The 25,566-nt window shown below is 44.6% G+C and overlaps 1 long non-coding RNA gene across 1 annotated transcript in view; it reads right to left on the bottom strand.

Annotated features, from left to right (window-relative positions):
• Positions 1-5,173: 5,173 nt before the first annotated feature.
• Positions 5,174-25,566, bottom strand: part of LOC137379818 (uncharacterized) — a 51,703-nt gene continuing 31,310 nt past the window's right edge. Inside the window, exon 3 of the long non-coding RNA XR_010976921.1 lies at positions 5,174-5,397. This is a non-coding gene — a long non-coding RNA (uncharacterized lncRNA). The remainder of the gene's footprint in view (positions 5,398-25,566) is intronic.

The raw sequence follows: 25,566 nt of genomic DNA, 5'->3' as shown, positions 1-25,566 counted from the left end.
TCATTCAATACAATTTGTTGACGAGCTGCAGGTGTGACCATGGCAACACCATTTTAGTGACATGCACTGATTTTAGTCGACAAAACCTTACACACTCACACAATAGAGGAGGTAAATGTAGTTCACATAGTTAAGTAAATAAACCACATCTATCACCATTCAGCAACCAAGGCAGTAAAGCACCCAGAATGTTCGAAAATATTGGCACACACTACTTTTCTTCCCACTTTATCAACAAATACACAAAAAAAAGGTTAAAGTACATACAAATATGATGTGTGAACATATTGAAATCATGTGTTCATCGATGGTGTCTATTGCACATTTTCTATTAATCAGAAATGCAGTTAGCAACATCTGGATCCCCAGTTAACCACATGTGGTGAGTCACTCATGTATTGAATGACACTGCAATGAATCAAAGGCAGAAAAATTATTGATACTGAAAAAAATCCCCCCTCCCCTGCCAGGCAAATTCCATGGAAAATGGGTTTCATTGTGCATATGTGACCCATGGGATTGACAGAATGTCCAGGATATCCAGCCCTAACTTCTGAAAGGCAGTGCCAGCTACCCAATGAAAAACAATGCTAACATTGCACAACTGCTTTTATAATATGAACACAGCAAAAAATAGTGTGTTGCTCAGTGAATGTTAAAACCAATTGGCAGAAATATGATAACCTCTCCACCCTTATTTTATCTTCCCTTTGAGCTGCACACCAAGTTCCAGGATGCTACTTTGAAAATCTTTATTCTTAGTATGTAAAATATTAAAGGGCTGTCACAATCTTGAATTAGAGATGCGTTTGTACATAAATGAATATTAGCACTTTTTTGCTTCACTGCAGTATTTGTAAAAACCCATAACCACATCAAGCAACGCAGTCCAAAGAAATTGTAATCTTTATAAAATTATTAACATTTGCATTCTTGTACAGAATTTAGCCAATTACAATGCTTGTTTGTGAACCAGTCTATGTGGACAGTTAAACTTCTGGATCTGGCAGGAAAAATGGAAAGCGTTCTTCACACTTCTTGTATCTCTGGCTTGGATTTTGCTGTCAGTGGTGAAGCAAGGGCAGTTGCTGCTGATCTCGAAGAAAACTGTCCACAAAGATGTAGTGATCTCTGGTGAGAATTTCTCCTTTTCCAATAGCAGTTGGCGCCAAGTCAAGGGGCTATCTTGGTGTGCAGCAGCAGTGACGTCAGCAAACAGGTAGACAACCAATCAAATTGAAGTATTCACACTCAGCAAGGTCGAAAGTTATAAGCACTTAAATATCTTCACTTTTAAATTTTCAGATAGGGAAATAAATGTCTGACGGTATTAAGATAGAAGCTAAAATAAAGATACGCAGACTTTTAAAATAGAAAACATTGATTTAAAAAAAAACATGTTTTAAAAACATTGTGGAGAAATTTGACGTTCCACAAATATAAAATTAGCTTTTCAGCATCAGTAAACGTGTTTAGCAGTAATTATGAAGTTTGTATGTGTCATTTCTAGAGCCCCCCTGCCAAGATTGAGGCATATTAATTTCACCATATTAACATTACATTTCAAATTGTTGCTGGGAAGAAGAGAAGGGCTGCCAGACACTTGGCTGCAAGACATTTACATAGTAATATGGGCAAGAGAGGTTACTCCCCTTATCCATTTAACCCACAATGGACTTTGAGCACCAGATATTGAAGACATGGAAGCACATTCCAGGTCCTGCTAAAATGATACAATCCACAGAGCCAAAACATGGTCAGACCAGTTAGTCACATGACTAACCATCTTGGCAACCTGGGGTTTTCGGTACAAACAGTTTGAACATTGACTGTTTGCTCCTGGACTGAGAAGATCTCTCCTGTCTGCTCCCATCTCTTTCTCACAAGCCTCTAAATCCACTGAAGACACATGAACCCCAAGAGAGAAAAGTCTCCTACAGCGAACAAGGTTTAAGAAGAATACTGGGCCCCAATGAAGAGCAAGATCTACCTACAATCAAGGATGCTACAGCGAGCTTGAAGAACCATAACAAAAACTCTTCAGACATTGCCTCAAACTTTTCCACTTTATTTTTCTTCTCTTTTCTGTCTCGATTTGCATGTGTGTATCACATATGCATGCTAGCGTGGGCGAGTTATGTATCCGTAAGCGTCAATTGAATTAGAGCTTAAGTTCAAATGTAATAAATTTCAACTTTTCTTCTTTAAACCTAATGTTACGAACAGGTGAGAAATGTGTCCAGGGGTCTTTTGCTGTCTTTACCTGGTCTTATTGTAACTGTGTTTAATTTTAAACACATTGTGTTTTGAGCTCCCCTTTGTGAATCCTTGTTCACAACTTTCCAATAAGAAGGCAAAGAAATGAGCACAAGCAGGCTTTCTTTGATTTAAAGAAGAAAGATTAAATTTATTAAACCTTAAACTGAAACTCTAAGATGGTTTACGCCTACGGATATACGATGCGCCACGCTAGCATGCACACGTGATATAAACATGCAGATAGGGACAGAAAAGACCAGAAGGAAAGATAAGTAGAACAGTTTGAGGTAATATCTTGTTACTGTTTCTCGAGCTCGCTGTAGTCCTTGGTTGAAGATACGGTCTTGCATTTTGTTGGGGCCCAGTAGTCGTCTTAAAACCTTGATCACGTGGGAACTTTCTTTGAGTTTCACGTGATTTCACAAGATTCAGTTCCGTGGGAAGAGATGAAGATTAGATTAGATTAGAGATACAGCACTGAAACAGGCCCTTCGGCCCACCGAGTCTGTGCCGAACATCAACCACCCATTTATACTAATCCTACACTAATCCCATATTCCAACCAAACATCCCCACCTGTCCCTATATTTCCCTACCACCTACCTATACTAGTGACAATTTATCATGGCCAATTAACCTATCAACCTGCAAGTCTTTTGGCTTGTGGGAGGAAACCGGAGCACCCGGAGAAAACCCACGCAGACACAGGGAGAACTTGCAAACTCCACACAGGCAGTACCCGGAATCGAACCCGGGTCCCTGGAGCTGTGAGGCTGCGGTGCTAACCACTGCGCCACTGTGCCGCCCATTGAAGGCAGACAGGACAGGAGATGTTCTCAGTCCACGAGCACATGGCGTTCTCGTCAAAATTCTTTGTTGGAAGTTCAAATTCTCTGCAATAGCCAGTTAGTCATGTGAGTAAAACTGGTATGACCACTTCTGTGTATTGGGGAAGCAACTATTGGATCCTCATTGTTTCAACACTGTCTGTTACTATGCAAAAATGTCTTTCCAGTCAGGGGCTTGCACTTTTAAGTTTTAATGTTCACGTGGCAAAATAATGGGTGCCTCAGTCTCGGTAGGTGGGGGGTTTGCCTGAAACTAAGAAAACCTGTTTGTGCTGGTTTATTTGCCTTATAATTGGAAAGCAATCAACAAGGATTCACCAAGGGGGAGCTAAAAACACTGTTTGATTAAAATTAAACCCTGTTAGGGTAAGACCAGGTGAAGGCTGAGAGGAACCCCTAGCCACCTTTCTCACCTGGTCATAACCGTATGCCATTAAAAACCCAGTTACATCTCCCTCAACAATGCGTAACATTTTCCAGGGTTTTTATAGCGCTGAATTTTACTATCCCTCTAGGGAAGGTCCGGGAGGTCGGAGGTGGGGGGGTTGCTATAAAATGGCGAGGGAAGGCAGGGAGATGGAGTGTCTGTCACCTTCCTGACGCTATGGAATGTTATCAGCGATGGGGAAGGTGAAGGATGGCCTTCCTGCCCAGAGGCCAATTGAGGCCCATAAGTGGCCACCTCAGGTCCTCTTCCCACTACCACTGGCATTTTTCCAGTAGCTGGCAGGCCTCACTGTGGACTGGGGGCAGGCCCTCCTAATTGGGTACTCTGTGGCCCACAGAGGGGCCTCCTGACTGCAAGGGCCACCCCTGTGGAAACACCCCACCTCCCTGCCCTCACCAACGTCCCACCCCCACCCCTTTACTAAGGCCTGCCTAATTTGCCCCATGACCCCCGACCCCACTCACTTTATGGGGCAGTTGGCATCCATTTTTGACAGCTGCAGTCCCAGCAGTGGCCACTGCTCCCAAAGGCACCACTGAGACTGAAGCACTGCCAGTCCTCCGATTAGGTGGCAGCTCTTGGAGGTGGGCTCCCATCATCTAAAGGGATGGGAGCCCCGACACCAGGCGGTTAATTGCCTGTGTGCCAAAAAATGCGGACGGGAGTCCTCCAAGTGCCCAACGAGGGGTTGACCCCTGGCTTTCCCCCCAGTGTCAGGACCCCCACTGCACTGACAAACTTCAACTCTAACAGCGAGTGGAAGTTCTCATCAATTCATGATTGTAAGGGAGATAGCAGTCTGTGGGAACATCTATAACGCAACCTATGGAGAAGCGTACACTCACTGACAGCAACATCTGGATTTCTGCGTTATTCTGCACATGAACTCCCAATGGTGCTCTGTTTCAGTGGAGTAATGACCGTGAATGTTGACAGTTTCATTGTCTTTACCACAGCAATATCCAGGCCTCTACTCCAATATCTTTCTGTTGCTTTTTATTCCATTCCACGTTGTTTACAGGCTAAAACAACTGGGTGGGGCTGGCAAAGTTAGCAAGGTGTTTTTGTTATTCATTTGCAGAATCCTCTTGATTACTGATAAAACGTTGTAAAACAGGCATCGAAAATATACACCATCTGTTTATTGATGTTTAGTACAAAGCAGGTACTGTCCTCCCAAGTTTCCATTTCCAGAAGTTAACAATATGCTCTTTGTTGAGCAAAACTTTATTACGAGGTTTATTTTCAAAAAAATGCAACTAATCAAAAAAAATCAAAATATATACCAGCTTAAAAAACACACACATTTGGGAATATTTCTTATGAAGAATGTTTTTTTAAAATAACAAGCAGTGTTTCCATTACTGCTGGAGGTCTTTCAAACATATTTTCATTTATTTATTAAATTCATGAAGTACACCAGTTGGAATCAGGATAGCACCACCAATACTTTAAGTTCCATAGTTTACAAATGGACATAATTGGCAACCCAGTGAGGCAACACATTAAAATGTATTATTTTGTTGCACATCTTTTGGATGTTGTATTTGTCTGGATAGTTGAAGTAATACAAAGATTGACTCTATTCATTTAATCTAGACGTGAAACACTGAACCAATTTGCTGCACCGGTGCTGCCACCTACTGTGGAAGGAGCAAATTAATAATTAACTGATTAATAAAATGAGCTTCCCAGTTACAAATGTTGGAACATGAAATAAAAATGGAAATGCTGGACATGCTCGGCAGGTCTCCAACATCTGGAAAGTGGAAGGGTAGATGGGTATTTCATCCAGTAAATCCTTTTATCAGAACTGGAATCTGGAATATAAGTAAGCCTCTTCTATAGGAATAAATAAAACAAAGGAGGGAAAAGCAATGTTAGAATGAAGATAAAAACAGAAATGCTAGAAATTCTCTGGTCAGGCAGCATCTGTGGAGAGAGAAACAGTTAATGTTTCAGGTCAATGATCTTTGGAAAAAGTGAAGGATTCAGTACTGTCTAACTCATAATGAATCTGTTTAATAAAAAAGCTGGAAAAAGATGACGTGCTAGATATCATGCAAAGGGTGATCTCAGTCAATCAGTAAAAAAGTGTTAGAAAGATATAAGAGTGTAACCACGGCTCTGAATTTGAAGAGAATGAAGTGGAAGATGGATGGGAATAACAGGTAGAAAAATAGAGGAGGCAGCCAAAGTCTGAAGTTCTTTAAAGCCACTGTTTCGACCAGAGTGCTGAGGATGAACATGACACCAGTTCCCTTAGGGCTGCACTCAAAATGTTTAGATGCTGATACAGTTGTTGTGCACTCCCACCATTTTCTGCTTCGTTCTAATTATATTTTACAGCATTTTAGTAGTCTGTTGTCCCATTAGATGGAAACAATGTTTATTCTGATGAAGGTATTGTTACAACCAGTTGAGATAGGTGTCTAGGGGTTCCCTCTCAGCCTTTGCCTGGTCTAACCGTAACAGGGTTTAATTTTAAAACCACCGTTTTTAGCTCCCCCGCAGTGAATCCTTGTTCACTGCTTTCCAATTGTAAGGCAAAGAAATCAGACAGGTTTTCTTAGATTTAATCAAGAAAGGTGGAAGTTTATTAATCGTAAACTCTAATTTGGTTAATGGCTACGAATACGTGATGCAACCACGCTAGCATGCACACGCAATAAACACATGCAGATAGATACAGAAACAATAGAAGGAATAAAGGGGAAAAGTTTGAGGCAATATCTGGATTGTGGTTACAATCCTTTGAGTTTGATGTTGAGTCTTTGCTGGTTAGTCATGTGACTAAGATTTTTTTCAACAAACTCTTGCGTTTGCAATTCCAAAGCTCTGGTGGGGGGAGGAGCGGGGAGGTGTAATGTTGTCTCCCACACTGATAAGATGTGAATCAACATTGCCCAGCCCAATCTCTGTTAATTGAATCAGTGAGCAATTCTTTTGTCTCTCCAAGCACTCTCCAGAATAAAACAGACCAACCAGGTTTCTTTAATAAACCACAAAGTTATCAGTTTATTATAAACACGTCTTAACCAATAATGAAGTAAAACACACACACAAATTGAAATATTAAAGCCCCTTATTTATCTTCGCCCATCACACACATTGTCTTTACCACAGCAAAATCCAAGCCTCTACTCTGATATCTTTCTGTTGCTTTTCATTCCCAGTTAAACTGTGTGTATCTTTGTTTATCGCACGGTTACAAAGAAAACAAAAAAAAAACCACTTAGGCAGAATACTTGTCCTTGGTTTTGGTTTGGCGTCCCAAGTGCGTATAGATGGCTTTCACTGGGATCTTCCTAGAACCGTTCTTTCCAGGCGATGTTGAAGATCGGTTTGGGTCGGCTTTCCAAGAAATGCAGCTACAGAGGCTTCAGATAGGCCTTACAGCAGAAAGGCAGCAACAAGGTTTCAGTTCCCATACATTCAATACACAAGGTTTCTTCAAATACGGTTGGAATTAGGAAACTGACACACTATGCAGGAATTCTTTTGAAGAGAGAGATGAGCTGGGTCTTTTTCTTTGGCAGGCAAAACCTTACTGTCTGTCACAATTCAAAGTGAAACTAAAAACATTCCAGAAGTCAAGCCTCCTGACTTCTATAAATCATGGCCTTCTTTGTAAACATCTCCCCAAGTCAAAAACAACCCCTGCTGGGCGATTATCCACAGACAGGTGCCTTCCAGTAAGACTTTACTTACAAGTCAAATCCAGGAACCTTTTGGTGACTTTAAAAAAAAACACAAAGTTCAGCATTCCTTCAAGATTCCAGATGAATCAATGTCCATAATTCAACCATAAGTCCTTTAAACCATATTTTCCAAAAGAAATAGAAGCAATCTTGTAACAATACTTTGACTTTATTAATGTTTCAGTAAGTGAAGAATGCTGCTTATTCATTCCAACAATATTATTTTCCTGGAGGCGGATAGAAAATGTTGTAACTATTTGCCTTGCCCTGTACTGTATTTCCTCCCAATCAGTCATGTATGGATGTAAAGACCACGGCTTGGCTTGCACTAAACCCACAGATGTTGCAGACCAATGTTTTATCCTGTTTGGTGTAGGGTACCATAAATGAGCTTTGAGCCTTTTAGATTAAAGGAGACCAGGCGTTGGCAAGGTGTTAAAGCTGGCGAATCAGAAGGGGTCATACTGAAATAACATGGCAAAATGATATATGTGACTCCAGCACTGTACAAGTGTGCAGGCTGTAACAGAACACTACAACAGCTTCTCAACTTTCAAAAGTTTATGCAGAAATGTTGCTTCAGATCTCAAAACACTAAAGCACCAGAAGTAGTATTTTAGAATACGTTGCATGTTCCTACCATTAAGCACTAATAATAGATCAAATTTTAGTGGTATTAAAAAGCAATTATGCGATACAACACTTTTTAGTTTTGTTGAAAGTATTGAGTTGCTAATCTTTTATGAATCCCATAAGACAGCTTTCACATGAAACGTCATCTAAAATATTTCAGATTTCCAACATCCACAGTATTTTGCTTTTATGAAAGTGTTATATATTGTTCGCCCCTGTATTAGTCACAATGTTAGACAGGCAAAGGTATGTGTTATTATTTATTTACTCCTTAAAGCTATAGGGTTTGCAACATTGAATGCCAGATGTCCCAGATTTATTAAGCATACAGTAAAACATACACTTAAAGAAGTACTTATGACTAAGCCAGTGAGTTTAGCCAGAGGACTCAAATGCATTACAGTTCCAAGCTCAGTATACAGGTTGCAAACCTTCAAATCCCAAGTCTCTATTCTAACACCCATTTTTTTATATCTTTCTTTCTCATACCCCTTCTATGTGACAATCCACGTATTTCCACCTATTCAAAGGGTCTTTGATAAAGTACCACATATGAGGCTTGTGACAAAGATTAGCGCATGTGGAGTCAGGGGACATATAGCTGAATGGATAACAAATTAGCTCAAAGAAAAAGCAGTGAGTAGAGGTAACTTCCACCTGTGTTAATCACAATGTTAGAAGGCAGGCAAAAGTAAGTATTATCACTTATAATTTACTCCTTAAAGCTATAGGGTTTGCAACATTGAATGCCAGATGTCCCAGATTTATTAAGTATATAGTAGAACATACTTAAAGCAGTACTTATGACCAAGCCAGTGAGTTTAGAAAGAGGACTCAAATGCTTTACAGTTCCAAGCTCGGTATACGTGCATGTGCCGGAAACTTTGATAGTTGGCAGATTATGATGCCGAACAATTCTGCCAATTTAGACCACAGGTCCAGTTAACACCGTGCCCTAAACACTACCAGCTGAATGTGCATTTAGCCTGAGGATTGGGAGAGTTTTAGAAATGAGTGAAGGGCTTAACAAAAATTTGATAAAAAGGGAAAGAATAGAATGAGAGTAAACTAGCCAGGAATATAAAAACAGATTGCAAGAGCTTATGTAAGTATATAAAAGGAAGAGTAGCTAAAATAAAAGTTGGTTCCTTAGAGGCAGAGACAGCAGAAATTATCATGTGAAATGGGGAAATGACAGATGTTGAACAAATATATTGTATCTGTCTTCACAGTAGATGCACTGGTTATGTTTTTCCTAAATTCGCTAGATTATAGAATGGTCACAATGGATTTTAAGTTAGCAAATGTAACACTGAAATTCAAGAAAGGAGGGAGAGAGAAAATAAAGAACTGTAGGCCAATTAGCCTGACATCTGTTGTCAGGAAAATGCTGGAATCTATTATTAGGGAAGTCTTCATAATGCACAGATTCAACATGGTTTTACAAAAGATAAATTGTGTTTGACAAAGTTTTATTAGAATTTTTGAGGAGGAGTAAGGTAGATAAAGGGGAACCAGTCGATGTAGTATACCTGGATTTCCAAAAGACATTTGATAAGGTGCCACACAAAAGGTTAATATGCAAGGTAAGGGCTCACGGAGTTCTGGGTAATATAATAGTGTGGATGGAGGATTGATTAACAGAAAGGAAGTGGAGAATAGGGATAAATGGGGCATTTTCAAGTTGGCAGGCTGTAACTAGTGGAGTGCTGCAAGGATCAGTGCTGGGGCATCAGCATTTACAATCTATATTAATGACCTAGACGAAGAGACTGAGAGCAATGTTACAAAGCTAGGTGGGAATGTAAGTTGTGATGAGGACACAAAGAGGCTGCAAAGAGATATACAGAGGTTAAGTGATGGGCAACAAGGTGGAAGATGGAGTATAATGCGAGGAAGTGTGAGGCTATTCACTTTGTTCACAAGAATAGAAAAGCAGAATAATTCTTTAAAATGTGGGAAAATTTGAAATATTGATGTTCAGAGAGACTTGGGTGTACTTGCACAGGAACACAAAGTTAGCATGCAGGTACAGCAAGCAATTAGGAAAGGAAATGGCATGTTGGCCTTTATTGCAAGAGGATTGGAGTGCAAGAATAAAGAAGCCTTGCTGCAATCGTAAAGGGTTTTGGTGAGACCACACCTGGAGTACTATGTGCAGTCTTGGTCTCCATATTTAAGGAAGGATATATTTGCCTTGGAGATGGTACAGTGAAGGTTCACTAGATTGATTCCTGGGATGAGTTTTGGCCTGTGATGAGAGGCTGAGTAAATTGAGCCTATAGTCTCTGGAGTTTAGAAAAATGAGAAGTGATCTCATTGAAACATTCAAGATGCTGGAAGGCACTTAATAGTTTAAAGACTGAGCAGTTGTTTCCTCTAGCTAGGGAATCAAGAACACCGGGACACAGCCTCAGGATAAGGGATCGATCATTTAGGACTGAGATGAGAAGTCATTTCTTCACTTGGAGGGTTGTGAACCTTTGGAATTTTCTACACGAGGGTTGTGTATGTGTCAATGTTGAGTGTATTTAATGCTGAGATAGACAGATTTTTGGCCTTTCAGAGAACTAAAGGGATATGGGGAGCAGGCAGGAAACTGGAGTTGAGGTAGAAGATCAGCCATGATCGTATTGAATAGCAGAGCAGGCTCGAGGGGCTGTATAGAGTCATAGAGTTATACAGCACAGAAACATGCCTTTCAGCCCACCGTGTCCATGCCAGCCTCAAGCACCCATCTATTCTAATCCCATTTTCCAGCACTTGGCCCATAGCCTTGTATGCTATGGCGCTTCAAGTGCTCATCTAAATACTTCTTAAATGTTGTGAGGGTTCCTGCCTCTAGCACACCTTCAGGCAGTTTGTTCCAGATTCTAACCACCCTCTGGGTGAAAATGTTTTTCCTCAAATCCCTTCTAAACCTCTTGCCCTTTACCTTAAATCTATGTCCCCTGGTTATTGACACCTCTGCTAAGGGAAAAAGTTTCTTCCTATCTATGCCCCTCATAATTTTGTATACCTTAATCAGGTCCCCCCTCAGCCTTCTCTGCTCTAAGGAAAAAAACCCTAGCCTATCCAGTCTCTCTTCATAGCTGAAATGCTCCAGCCCAGGCAACATCCTGGTGAATCTCCTCTGCACCATCTCCAGTGCAATCACATCCTTCCTACAAGTGTGGCAACAAGAACTGTACACAGTACTGCAGCTGTGGCCTAACTAGCATTTTATACAGCTCCATCATAACCTCCCTGCTCTTGTGTTTATTAGCCGAGGCATAGAATATAAGTATCCCAAATGCCTTCCTGACCACCTTTATCTACCTGTGCTGCTGCCTTCAGTGATCTATGGACAAGTACACTAAGGTCCCTTTGACCTTCTGTACTTCCTAGGGTCCTACCATCCATTGTATATTCCCTTGCCTTGTTAGTCCTCCCAAAATGCATCACCTCACATTTCTCAGGATTAAATTCCATTTGCCCATCTTATCAGCTCATCTGTATCGCCCTGTAATCTAAGGCTTTCCTCCTCAATTTACAACACCACCAATTTTGATGTCATCTGCGAACTTGCTGATCATTCCTCCTATATTCACGTCTAAATCATTAATGTACACTACAAACAGCAAGGGTCCCAGCACCAATCCCTGTGGTACACCACTGGTCACAGGCTTCCAATCACAAAAACAACCCTCGACCATCACACTCCATCTCCTGCCAGTAAGCCAATTTTGGATCCAATTTGCCAAATTGCCCTGGATCCCACAGGCTCTCACCTTCTTGACCAATCTCCCATGCGGGACCTAATCAAAAGCCTTACTGAAGTCCATGTAGACTACATCAACTGCTTTACCCGCATCCACACACCTAGTCACCTCCTTGAAAAATTCAATCAAATTTGTTAGACATGATCTCCTCCTGACAAAACCATGCTGACTATCCTTGATGAATCACTGTCTCTGCAAGTGGTGATTAATCCTGTCCTTCAGAATTTTTTCCAATAATTTCCCTACCACTCATGTTAGACTCACTGGCCTGTAATTGTATAGTTATATTATAATATATAACCTGTGCTGCTGCCTTCAGTGATCTATATATTATATTATATAACTGTATAGTCTATTTCTTATGTTCTTATGCATGAATGAGGCCCTCACTTGCATTATTTAAAGGGCCAGCCATCCAACTTGCACTTGAAGTGCTTTTGATTTAGTTTTGCTATTGCAAAGTTTGGTGGAAATACTCTGGTGTTCTTGGCATTTTGGTAACTTGTTGGATTTTGGAGGGATTGCTGCTGCATTCTGATAGGGAGGTCAGAGGAACTTTTTGCTCTGTGATTGGAATGCCTGCTGAAGTTATGGGGGTTATAGTTGTAGTCCCTCTTGGCCTGCAACATGACATGGAGTACAGACTACAGAGAAGGGAAGCCATGTGCAGAGCCAAAAGGAGGAGGGCTCTCCACAGAAAACCCTACTCACCAAGGGATTTCAGGGAGCACTCCTCTTGCCTCCACCTCAGCCAGAAGCAATGGTGTGAGGTGCCTATGATTCACCAAGGAGGTGGTCACTGAACTGTGTCACTTCATTCAACAGGACCTAGAGCCACACAGCAGGGTGAGGATGGCACTGCCAGTGGCTGTCAAGGTCACTGTTGCCCTCAACTTTTATGGAAGTGGATCCTTCCAGGAGAAGCAGATGACATAGCCAAAACTTCCCAGTTCACCTCGACTGCTGCATCAGGAAGGTAATGGAGGCCCTGTACGCCAACAGAGGAGACTTTGTAGTCGTCTCTCTCACCAGAGAGAAGCAGGAGGAGCAGGCCCATGGCTTTGCCAGGGTAGCGGGATACCCAGCTGGTGTCCATGTTCGTAATGGTCTGCTATGTTCTCCACAACCTTACTATCATGAAGGCATAGCCCTTGCCACCAGGTATCTGGAGGGCACCCTGGGAGGAGGAAGCAGCGAGGAGGTATCCAGGACTCTTTCGCTGCTGACGGGCTGTCCACGAACAATTACTGAAACTCCAATACTCCTGAAATTTCATTCCATCATCACTATTCCTCCACAATTCCCAACCAATCAATTCATCTACTACGTCCCATCACAGCATCCTCTGGCTAAAATCTTGAAATAAAAGCCACCAACAAAAAACTTTCCATAACAACTTTATCTAGCAACCAGTTATACAAAGCTAACAGCAACATATAAAACTGAACTATTCAGCTTTGTGCATCCCCTTAGTGCCTGCCATCCATGTGATTTTGATTATCCTAGTGTTCCTAGGCAGTGTTACACTAGTGGCTGCAGCATGGCTGGTGGAAAGCTGCTGACTGTTGGGAAGACTGCTCATGGCCTTGCAGAATGACCTGGAGGATCTCTGGGCCTTGAGTGCCCGTCTTGAGACTGCACCACCAGCAAGGACAGCAGCAGTTTGGGCTGGCTGGCTGGCTGAGAGGCAACAGCAAAGGCACTACTGGTGTGGCAGTGGTGGGAGGACGAATGCTGTCATCTTGAGAGAGGACAGCAGGTTTGTGTTCCACTGTGCCCTGGCACTCCCCCAGGGCAGTGCCTCAGCAGTCCTACTAATCTGTTGGAGGACAGATTGCTAGATAATGTGAGAGATTGCATGCACCTTTGAGCACTGAGATCCACAGCTATGATGGCAGCAGTCTGAGCCTGCATGCTAGCAAGCACACGATGGCAAAACAATGGTATACAGTGGGAAGGGAGTGGCTCTGGAGGAGTTCTCAACATTGACTCCGGACCCCATGAAGTCTCACTGCATCAGGTCAAACATGGGCGAGGAAACCTCTTGCTGATTACCAACTACTGCCCTCCCTCAGCTGATGAATCAATGCTTCTCCATGTTGAACACCATTTGGAAGAAGCACTGAGGATAGCAAAAGTACACAATGTACTCTGGGTGGGGAACTTCAATGTCCATCAGCAAGACTGGCTTGGCTGTATGACTACTGATCAAGCTGAAGCACATATCTGCCATACTGGGTCAGCGGCAGCTGGTGAGAGAACCAACAAGAGGGAAGAACCTACTTGAAGTCGTCCTCACCAATTTACCTGTCATCGACACACCTGTCCATGACCGATTTGGTAGAAGTGACCACTGCACAGCCCTTGTGGAGTCAAAGTCCATCTTCAAACTGAGAACACACACCATTGTGTTATGTGGCAGTACAATTGTGCTAAATGGGATAGATTCAGAACAGATCTAGCAGCTCAAAACTGTGCATCCATGAGACGCTGTGGGCCATCAGCAGCAGAATTGTACTCCACCAAAATCTGTAACTTCATGGCCTGACATATCCTTCACTCTACCATTACCAAGGGACCAACCCTAGCTCAATGAAGAGTGCAGGAGAGCATGCCAGGATAGCACCTTCATACCGAAAAATGAGCTGCCAACCTGATGAAGCTGCAACACCAGAACTACATGCATGCTAAACAGCGGAAGCAGCATGCGATAGACAGTGCTAAGCGATCCAACAACAAAAGGAATAGATCAAAGCTCTGCAATCCAGCCACATCCAGTCCTGAATAGTGGTGGACAATTAAACAACAAACCAAAGGAGAAGGCTCCACAAACATCCTCATTCTCAATGATGGGGGAGCCCAGCACATCAGTGCAAAAGACAATCCAGCCAGAAGTGAAAAGTGGATGTCTCTCTTGACATCTCCCTGAGGTCCTCAGCATCACAGATGTCAGTCGTCAGCCAATCTGATTCACTCCTCGTGATATCAAGAAATGGCTGAAGGCACTGGATACTGCAAAGGCTATCGGTCCTGACAACATTCCGGCTGTAGTACTGAAGACTTGTGCTCCAGAACTAGCTGTATCCCTCGCTGGCTCTTCCAGCACAGTTAGAACACCTGGCATCTACCTGACAATGTGAAAAATTGCCCGGGTATGTTGTCCACAAAAAACAGGACAAATCCAATCTGATCAATTACTGCCCCGTAGGTTTACTCTCAATCATCAGCAAAGTGATGGAAGGTGTTGCCAACAGTGCTATCAAGCAGCACTCACTGATGCTCAGTTTGTGTATCACCAGGGCCACTCAGCTCCAGACCTCATTCCAGCCTTGGTGCAAGCATGGACAAATGAGCTGAATTCCAGAGGTGAGGTGAGAATGACAGCCCTTGACATCATGGCAGCATTTGATCAAGTGTGGCATCAAGGAGCTTGAGCAAAACTGAGGTAAATAGGAATTGAGGAAAACTTTCCACTGGTAGGAATTATACCTAACACAAAGGAAGATGGTTGTGGTTGTTGGAGGCCAATCATCTCAGCCCCAGGATATCGCTGTCAAGGTTCCTCAGGGAAGTGTTCTAGGCCCAATCATCTTCAGCTGCTTCATCAATTACCTTCCTTCAATCATAAGGTCATAAGTAAGGATAAGTATGTTTGCTGATGATTGCAAATTGTTCAGTAGTATTTACAACCCCTCAGATCCTGAAGCAATCTGTGCTAACATGCAGCAAGACCAGACAAAATACAGGTTTGGGCAGATAAGTGGAAGTAACATGAGCGCCACTCAATTGGCAGGCAATGACCATCTCCAACAAGAGAGAACCCAACCATCTCCCCTTCACGTTCAACAGCATTACCATCACTGATTCCCCCATTATCAACATCCTGGGGGTTACCATTGACCAGAAACTGAAATGGACCAGCCATATAAATACTGTGGCAACAAGAGCAGGTCAGGGGCTGGGAATTCTGTGGCAAGTAACTCACCTCCTGACTCCCCAAAGCCTGTCCACCATCAACAAGGCACAAGTCAGGAATGTGATGGAATACTCTCCATTTGCCTGGATTGATGCAGCTCCAACAACAGTCGAGAAGCTTGACACCATCCAGGACAAAGCAACTCACTTGAATGGCACCCCATCCACCACCTTCCACATTCACTCCCTCCACCACCAATGCACAGTGGCAGCAGTATGTACCATCTACAAGATGCACTGCAGCAACTCGCCAAGACTCCTTCGACAGAACCTTCCAAACCTGTGACCTCTACCACCTAGAAGGACAAGGGCAGCAGACGCATGGGAACACCATCACCTGCAAGTTCCTCTCCAAACCACACATCATCCTGACTTGGGAATATACTGCCGTTCCTTCACTGTTGCTGGGTCAAAATCCTGGAACTCCCTCCCTAACATCACTATGGCTTATGACCACTTCTCAAGGGCAATTAGAGATGGGGCAATAAAAGCTGGCCTTGCCAGCGAACCTCACATCCCACAAATGAATTTAAAAAAAAGTGGATCTCATGTCCTCTGTCTGAGCTTCCACTGCAGCATTGAGATGTTGGGTGGCTTCCGCCTGTGCTGCAATGGAAACTGAGACCGTGACCACCAGATGCTGCATCACAGCTTGGCCCACAAGTGCTGTCATGGAATTAGTCACATCTACGCTGGAAGGGATGGGCTCCAAGCTCTGCATGAAGCCCTGTGCCACATTGATGCCAGTCTCCCCCATGGCAGTGATGGGAGGCTGTTTGGCAGGTCCACCAATGCACCAAACATCTGTGTGTGCATGGCCATCAGTGTTCTCCCGTTTGCTTCCTCATCTGAAGAACTTGTGCGCGACCTCGCCCTCCTGGGAGCTGGCACTCGACCTATTTTTTCCTCCAGCCTAGCTGCAACCCACTTGTGACCGGTGACTTACCACATGCAGATCCCAACTCTATACTACTATCTTAAGGACTCGCTGTTCCAGAGTCTGAGTTGGTGGCTGTGAATGTCAGTTCGAGTGATGGTGTTTCTTCCTCAGAGGTTTGTAGCAGCTTTCGTCCTTCCTCATGAGACTGCACTGACTGGCCAGGTGCAGTTCTTGGGTATCTGAAAGCAAAAATTCAGAAGGGGAGGGTTGGAGAAGGGAAGGTTGGGGGCGGGGTGAGGTGTGGTGGTGGAAAACAAGAGATCCATGGTCACACCATTTGCAGCTTGCACTTCATGCCAGACAGCAGGATGGGGTGGAAATTGAGAAGGCACATAAGACAGTAAAATACTATTATCCTGATCTTGGTGACGCCAGTTGCAACAGATTCTGTCACAACTGATCACATGAAGCGGAGCACCATCTCCTCCAGAGGGCTCAGGTGATGCAGGCATGCCTGCTGCCTTCTGGTTCTAGTCTGCTCCCTCCTGTTATGGACTGCCTTGTCTTGCAAGGAACAATGTCAATGATTGTGTTTAGGTGATGTGCCTGCCATGGGTGAATAGCTAGAGGTATGTGGAAGCAGTGAGTGGTGGGTGTGAGGCTGGCTGCATTGGATGGCGTGTGAGGATGAGGTGGAATATGTGACTGTTAGGCCCGAGTCCTGATTGCTATATTTTGCTGATGGTTGGATGATGAGGGTGTGGTACTTTGAGCAGGTGAGAGGTTGGCAGTGCGATGAGTTTAAAATGTCGTTTTGAAGATGCATTCACTGATCTTGACTACCTGTGTGAGATCATTGAACTTTTTGTGGAACTGCTGCCAGGACCACAGGACCAGACTCTGGGCAGTGACCTTTCTGGCCACCTGCTCCCATTGCTTTCTGATGGCATGCCTAAGAGGGCCTCCCTGCCCCCTGCAGAAACATTACTTCTCTCCTCCTTTCGGCCTTATGCCCTAATGCCTCCAGCACCACATCGGAAAGCCTGGGAGCCTTCTCTCTTGGCCATTGCTCCATTTAGGATACTTCAGTTGAAACCCTCATTCATGCCTTTGTTAGCTCTAGACTTGAATATTCCAATGCACTCCTGGCTGATCTCCTACATTCTACTCTCCATAAAGTTGAGGTCATCCAAAACTCTGCTTAACTTGCAGCCAACTCCTGTACTGTCAAAAGCAGCTTCCTTATAATGAGTACAACTCCCCTTTAAAAGGGAAAGACTGCTTTTAAGAGCTAGAGGCTAGCTGCAACATGTGCTAGCACACACCCTCCTCGGCCCCCTGTTGAGCATTCAACCAGCAGTAGTCACACTCAGCTGAACTTGTTCAAATGTTTGTGTGGTGCCTGCCTCCATGGGACTGGGCGAGGGCTAATTGGGAATTGCAACTCCCGAGCCTGAAAATGGAAATGATCCAATTTTCCCCCAAATATTTCTACTTGTGGGAGAAACCAACACAAGGGGCCATGAGTACAGGATAGTTACTAATAAATCCAGTGGGAAAATGAGAAGAAATTCCTTTACTCGGAGAGTGGTTAGGGTGCGGAATTCACTATCACAGGAAGTGGTTGAGGCAACTAGCTTAGATCCTTTCAAAAGAAATCTAGACAAGTACATGAGAGAAAAGGGAATAGAAAGATATGCTGAATGGATGGAATGAGAGGAGATTCATGTGGAGTTTGAACAGCAGTACAAACTAGTTGGACTAAAATGGAAAATAATCAAAACCTAAGTTCAAGGATGCCACACTGAGCCAGTCAGAGTTTTGCACAGGTCCTGAGGGTTTATCTTTTTTAATTTCATGAGAACTAGCTTCTCCAATAATATTACACATTCATCCTTCAAGGTAGATTGTTGGGTAGATTGCTTGTCCTCCTCTTGTATGCTTCTGCAGTAAGCTTATTTCAACAGCCTTGTGTTTGGTATCATGTCTGGAACATGCCCTTGTTATCATCTTTTAGCTGTGCTGACTATGAAATTCTGCTCGTGTTGATGCGCGGGTGGCCCTTCTGCTTGGAATGATGCAACTTCTTTGGTCTGAGTCTGACCAAGCTGCACACCAGGGAGTGGTCGGTGTCGCAGTCCACACTGTGGAAGCTGCGTGTGATTTGAACACTGTTTAAGGAGGCTCGCCTTGTGACGATGAGGTCTAGCTGGTGCCAACGACGCGATCTTGGGTGCCTCCATGAAACCTGGTGACAGGGTTTAGTGTGAAAGAATGAGTTGGTGATGCAGAGGTTATGATAGGTACACAACTCAAGCAGTCTCTGCCCGTTCTCATTCATCCTTCCAACGCCATAGCGCCCAAGGCAGGAGGGCCATGAATCATGGTCGGCCCCAACCCTGGCATTAAAGTCCCCCAGCAGGAACTGATGTTCGGTATTGGGGATGCTGCTAATGATGTTATGGAGTTCCTCGCAGAACTGGTCTTTAGCTTCAGGTGGGGAGCAGAGGGTTGGAGCATAGATGCTGAGTAGGTGTACTGAACCAGAGGTGGTGAGCAGTCGGATGGACAGTATGCGTTCCGAGCCATTTGAGGGAGGCTCTATCATGCTGAGCAAGGGGTTTCTGATGGCGAAGCCCACTCCACGCTGTCTTGGTTCTTCGGGATCCCTGCCCTGCCAGAAGAAGGTGTAGTCTTGCTCTGCTAGAGATCCACTCGCGGGGAGGCGTGTCTCCTGAAGTGCTGAAATGTCCACATTGAGTCTACTGAGCTCGTTGTTAATGATGGCGGTCTTCCGAGAATCGTTGCTTTGTGTAAGGTCTTCTGACAGGCCAGGACACATAGTTCTGACGTTCCAGCTTGCAAAGCGCAGGGCTGGTACCTTCTTTCCTTTTTTCATGTTGTTTGGTGTGGTGTTGCAGTCCACCTTTCGGGCAATGACCCTGAGCTCCAAGCACCCATTGAAGCAGGTGGACTGTGGCGGGACAGAACCTTATTGACCGGGGGCTGCCTGGTTTGAGGCGGGCGGTAGCTGTCCAGTGAGGTGCGATGACCTCTCCCACCGACAAAGGCAACCCGTGGCGCCCAATCTCTACGCCAATTTAGCTGGACTTATAACCCGTAACCGCTGCCTTCCGTGTTGTTTCAGTCGCTGTGAGGCAACTATGGAGTGACCTCTCCATGGCGCATGCCTGGGCGAATGTATGGAGGTTGAGAGTTGCCCAATCGTCAAAACCCCCCTCTCGGCCTTTCAGGTGGGGTCCACAGGAGTGCAGAGCACGACGGCTGCAGGAACTGCCGGAAACATGCCAAAGGTGACACATGACCGCCTATGGGTTTCTGCTCCAGATTTTCTGTCGGGGTTTACTCCCTTAGCCTTGGTCTCTCCCGAGATGCCCACAAGGCAGTGGGGTTGTTAGGGCCCCTACACAGGTGTAGGAAGATGCCGATGGGAGGAGGGGGTGCGATGGGGAGGGGTGGAGGGAAGGGGGTGAGAGAGGGAGCTGGGAAGGGGGCTGTAAGGGGGTGGGGGGGGTGCAGGGGAAGGGGGTGCAGGGGCAAGATGGTGCGAGGGGGGGGGCTGGTAATGGGTTGTGAGGGGGGAGGGAGGTGTGGGGGGGTGCTGAGCTGAGAAAGTGGAGCTGGGAAGGGGAAGGGGGGGAGAGGGGGTGAAGGTAATAAGCCATTTCCTCAGTTCCCACCATCGACGCCTGGAAATCTCTCTTCGGGAGGTGAGCGACATCCTCGTGCGCTGGTACCAGCATTGCCGACAGTGTGCTGCAGATGCTCTCTGAGCCATCTCCCGCGGGCGCTTTGAAGTTGCGGCCGAGGAGCCGTTCGTGGATTTTTGGGTGTTCGGGGCACCTTTTCACAAGGCTACCCTAGGGACCCGCTGCTCCTTCTTCTCTTCAATGGACCTACCGCACGCCGTGGCCGCGGACACTCAGGACGGTGAAGACAGCAGGTTCGGAGATCAAAGTATCACCAGCTGTACTTTGCAGTTTCGTCCGGATCAATTTCATTGAGAAAACAAAGAGCAGGTATGGCTGGGGGAGGGCAGTGGGCCCAGGTAACATAAACTAGCTGTTAGCTTTTAGTTAGGGCTAAAATGAACTGATTAAGGAACCAGGGGAGTTTAAACAGTTTAAGAGGGTAGATTAGGGGAGAAAACACTAAGAATGGGAACAGATGGCCATGGATAGAGTTGAACAGCAAGGGAGCTTCCTAGGGAGCTTACAGCCCAGGAGCCATCTTGGAGGACTCAGCACGACACAGCGCATCAACACGAGCAGAATTTCTCATCCACAGCTGTTACAAAAATTTCTAAATTCACTTGTAACAGCCCTTCAAAACACTCCCACAGGGGATGCTGAGACCAAGTGGGCCCACATCAGAGACGCCATCTATGAGTCAGCTTTGACCACCTATGGCAAACGTGCGAAGAGAAATGCAGACTGGTTTCAATCTCATAATGAAGAGCTAGAACCTGTCATAGCTGCTAAGCGCACTGCACTGTTGAACTGCAAGAAAGCCCCCAGCGAGTTAACATCCGTAGCACTTAAAGCAGCCAGAAGCACTGCACAAAGAACAGCCAGGCGCTGCACAAATGACTACTGGCAACACCTATGCAGTCATATTCAGCTGGCCTCAGATACCGGAAACATCAGAGGAATGTATGATGCCATTAAGAGAGCTTTTGGGCCAACCATCAAGAAGATCGCCCCCCCCCCCCTCAAATCTAAATCAGGGGACATAATCACTGACCAACGCAAACAAATGGACCGCTGGGTTGAGCACTACCTAGAACTGTACTCCAGGGAGAATGTTGTCACTGAGACTGCCCTCAATGCAGCCCAGCCTCTACCAGTTCATGGATGAGCTGGACATACAGCCAACAAAATCGGAACTCAGTGATGCCATTGATTCTCTAGCCAGCGGAAAAGCCCCTGGGAAGGACAGCATTACCCCTGAAATAATCAAGACTGCCAAGCCTGCTATACTCTCAGCACTACATGAACTGCTTTGCCTGTGCTGGGACGAGGGAGCAGTACCTCAGGACATGCGCGATGCCAATATCATCACTCTATAAAAACAAAGGTGACCGCGGTGACTGCAACAACTACTGTGGAATCTCCCTGCTCAGCATAGTGTGGAAAGTCTTTGCTCGAGTCGCTCTAAACAGGCTCCAGAAGCTGGCCGAGCGCATCTACCCTGAGGCACAGTGTGGCTTCCATGCAGAGAGATCGACCGTTGACATGCTGTTCTCCCTTCGTCAGATACAGGAGAAATGCCGCGAACAACAGATGCCCCTCTACATTGCTTTCATTGATCTCACCAAAGCCTTTGACCTCGTCAGCAGACGTGGTCTCTTCAGTCTACTAGAAAAGATTGGATGTCCACCAAAGCTACTAAGTATCATCACCTCATTCCATGACAATATGAAAGGTACAATTCAACATGGCGGCACCTCATCAGACCCCTTTCCTATCCTGAGTGGCGTGAAACAGGGCTGTGTTCTCACACCCACACTTTTTGGGATTTTCTTCTTCCTGCTGCTTTCACATGCGTTCAAGTCTTCTGAAGAAGGAGTTTTCCTCCACACAAGATCTGGGGGCAGGTTGTTCAATCTTGCGCATCTAAGAGCGAAGTCCAAAGTCCTCATCAGGGAACTCCTCTTTGCTGATGATGCTGCTTTAACATCTCACACTGAAGAGTGCCTACAGAGTCTCATCGACAGGTTTGCGGCTGCCTGCAATGAATTTGGCCAAACCATCAACCTCAAGAAAACGAACATCATGGGGCAGGACATCAGAAATGCTCCATCCATCAATATTGGCGACCACGCTCTGGAAGTGGTTCAAGAGTTCACCTACCTAGGCTCAACTATCACCAGTAACCTGTCTCTAGATACAGAAATCAACAAGCGCATGGGAAAGGCTTCCACTGCTATGTCCAGACTGGCCAAGATAGTGTGGGAAAATGGCGCACTGACACGGAACACAAAGGTCCGAGTGTATCAAGCCTGTGTCCTCAGTACCTTGCTCTATGGCAGCGAGGCCTGGACAACATATCTCAACCAAGAGCAATGTCTCAATTCATTCCATCTTCACTGCCTCCGGAGAATCCTTGGCATCAGGTGGCAGGACCGTATCTCCAACACAGAAGTCCTCGAGGCGGCCAACATCCCCAGCTTATACACACTACTGAGTCAGCGGTGCTTGAGATGGCTTGGCCATGTGAGCCGCATGGAAGATGGCAGGATCCCCAAAGATACATTGTACAGCGAGCTCGCCACTGGTATCAGACCCACCGGCCGTCCATGTCTCCGCTTCAAAGACGTCTGCAAACGCGACATGAAGTCCTGTGACATTGATCACAAGTCGTGGGAGTCAGTTGCCAGCGTTCGCCAGAGCTGGCGGGCAGTCATTAAGGCGGGGCTAAAGTGTGGCGAGTCGAAGAGACTTAGCAGTTGGCAGGAAAAAAGACAAAAGCGCAAGGGGAGAGCCAACTGTGTAACAGCCCCGACAATCAAATTTTTCTGCAGCACCTGTGGAAGAGCCTGTCACTCTAGAATTGGCCTTTATAGCCACTCCAGGCGCTGCTCCACAAACCACTGACCACCTCCAGGCGCTTACCCATTGTCTCCCGAGACAAGGAGGCCAAAGAAGAAGACTATGAAACACCAAAATTATTTGCACAGTGTTATAATCGAGGCCACAGCATATTATCAAAGTTTCCCATCTACTGGAAATTAGCCAGTAACAAATTAACTATTTATTAATACACTAAATCTTAAACAATATTGAGATAAATCTATGAAAAGACTTTATAACTTATTCCTGCTAACCCTCATGCGCGCGCACACATACATTCAAAAACCAATGGTTAACCAGTTTTAAAAATTATGTTTTAAATTAGAATTGTTTCCTAGGAATAAATAAATAGCTGGGTTGTAAGTCCTGGTTGGTTACTGTTCCGGATCAGTGAGATATCCCAGAGTCAAATAGCCAGATGATACTTGAAGCCTCCAGGCGAGTTTGATGAATAGTCTGCAATAAATAGGCATTCACAGCACTTTGGCTGCAGTAGGTGTCACACAGATCTTTCAACAATGAGTATAACATCAGGTCTACTTAGATTTTTGAATTAGCAGTCTATCCGTAGAAACGTTATTGAGAATTCCAGAACTCCCAGAAACACAAAAGGCAACTGAAAGTCACTCCTGAAGCAGAGATTTCTTAGAGACTGGAAGTAAATAGGAATTTGCTACCTCCAATAATGCAAAGATTCCTTTCCAGGGGTCTTTTCCCCTTTAGACGAAACACAGCCTGTAGGCCAATTTAGATTTTCTGTTGAGAGACAAAATCCCTCCTTCAAGGTGAGCAAGCTCTGCTGGTCTGCCAGATCAAATCAGTTCTGGCCGGTCTTTACTCACAGTCAAACTAATACAATATGGCAGGTGGCCTCTCTTTCTTGCTGTTGCCTCGGAAACAGACTTGCAGTTCACATGCACTGTTCCCAGAGAATATTAAAACTTCTTTCAGTCTTAAAAGCACACAGACCCCCCCTTAGTTTTTAAAAAGGAGAGGAAAAAAAACACTTCCATGCCACCTCTGCCCTTGGCAAAATGAAACACTATTCTTAAAAATGTGTTTCATTACAATGCAAAACAGAAACTGAAAAAACTCTCAACATATTTTCACATTCATGCCCCCATTCACTGTACTGGTAATTAATATAATTCTTCTTTGTACCATAATTTTCTATGTAGCTTAACGAGGTTAAATTCGTGACAAAGTGTCAGCAATAACATTGTTTTTCTCCGAAATATGTACAATCTTCAAATAATAAGGCTGCAACAACAAACTCCATCTGAATATTCTAGCATTTTGCCTTTTAAATTTTTCCACAAATGTTAATGGGTTATGGTCAATGTATATTAGTGTTTCTTTATAGTCTTGGCGGACATATACTTCCAAATGTTTAAGGGCCTGCAATAGTCCTAATGTTTCTTCTTCCGCAGTGAAATACTTTTTTTGGTAGCAATTTAGTTTTCTTGAAAAGTACCGTACTGGTTTTTCTATGCCCGATGCGTCATCCTGCAATAGGACTGCACCAACCCCAAGGTCGCTCGCATCCGTCGCTATCTTGAAGGGTTTAGCAAAATTTGGAGTCGCCAACACTGATTCATTCGTTAACATGGCCTTTAGCTTTCAAAAGCTGCCTGGCATTCATCTGACCAGACTACTTTGGTTTACTTTTTTTGCAGCAAATTGGTTAATGAAGCAGCTACAGCACAAGAATTCTGTACAAACTTCCTGTAGAAACCACACATTCCTAAAAACCTCATGATTTCATGCTTAGTTTTAGGAATAGGGAACTCCATTAAGGCTTGTACTTTTGCCATTCTGGGCAATACTTGTCCTTGCCCTACTATATGTCCGAGGTAAATTACTCTTGCTTTTCCGAATTCGCTCTTTGCCAGATTTACCACTAAGTCCACTGCTTGCAGTTTGTTAAACAGAATTTTTAGCTGGTTTAAGTGTTCTTGCCAAGTGTTACTGTATATTAGTACATCATCCAGATACACTACACAGTTGGGAACACTGGCTATCACCTGATTCATTAATTTCTGAAAAGTGGCTGAGGCATTCTTTTTTAGCCCGAATGGCATCACCCAGCACTGATAAAGACCGTCTGGTGTGACAAAAGCTGATATTTCTTTACTTGAGGAGTCAAAGGAACTTCCCAGCATCCCTTTAACAAGTCGATCTTTGTAAGAAACCTAGCGCTGCCCACTCTGTCAATACAGTCTTCTAAGTGAGGAATTGGTAGGAGTCTGCCTTCGTTACTGTATTGACTTTTCTGTAGTCTATACAAAGTCAGGTTGACCAGTCAGGTTTAGGCAGTAATACTATTGGTGAGCTCCAGCTGCTTTTGACCAGGTTCAATTAAGTTGTTTTTCAGCATGTATTGGATTTCTGCTTTTACTTGGGCCTGTTTGTCTGGACTTAAGCGGTAAGGATTTTGTTTTAATGGAACGGATTCTGTATATCCACAT

The sequence above is a fragment of the Heterodontus francisci genome, chromosome 18 (assembly GCF_036365525.1).
Source record: "Heterodontus francisci isolate sHetFra1 chromosome 18, sHetFra1.hap1, whole genome shotgun sequence".
Classification (NCBI taxonomy): Eukaryota; Metazoa; Chordata; class Chondrichthyes; order Heterodontiformes; family Heterodontidae; genus Heterodontus; species Heterodontus francisci.
The sequence above is the reverse complement of the archived record's forward strand: the minus strand, read 5'-3'. Positions and strand labels throughout refer to the sequence as shown.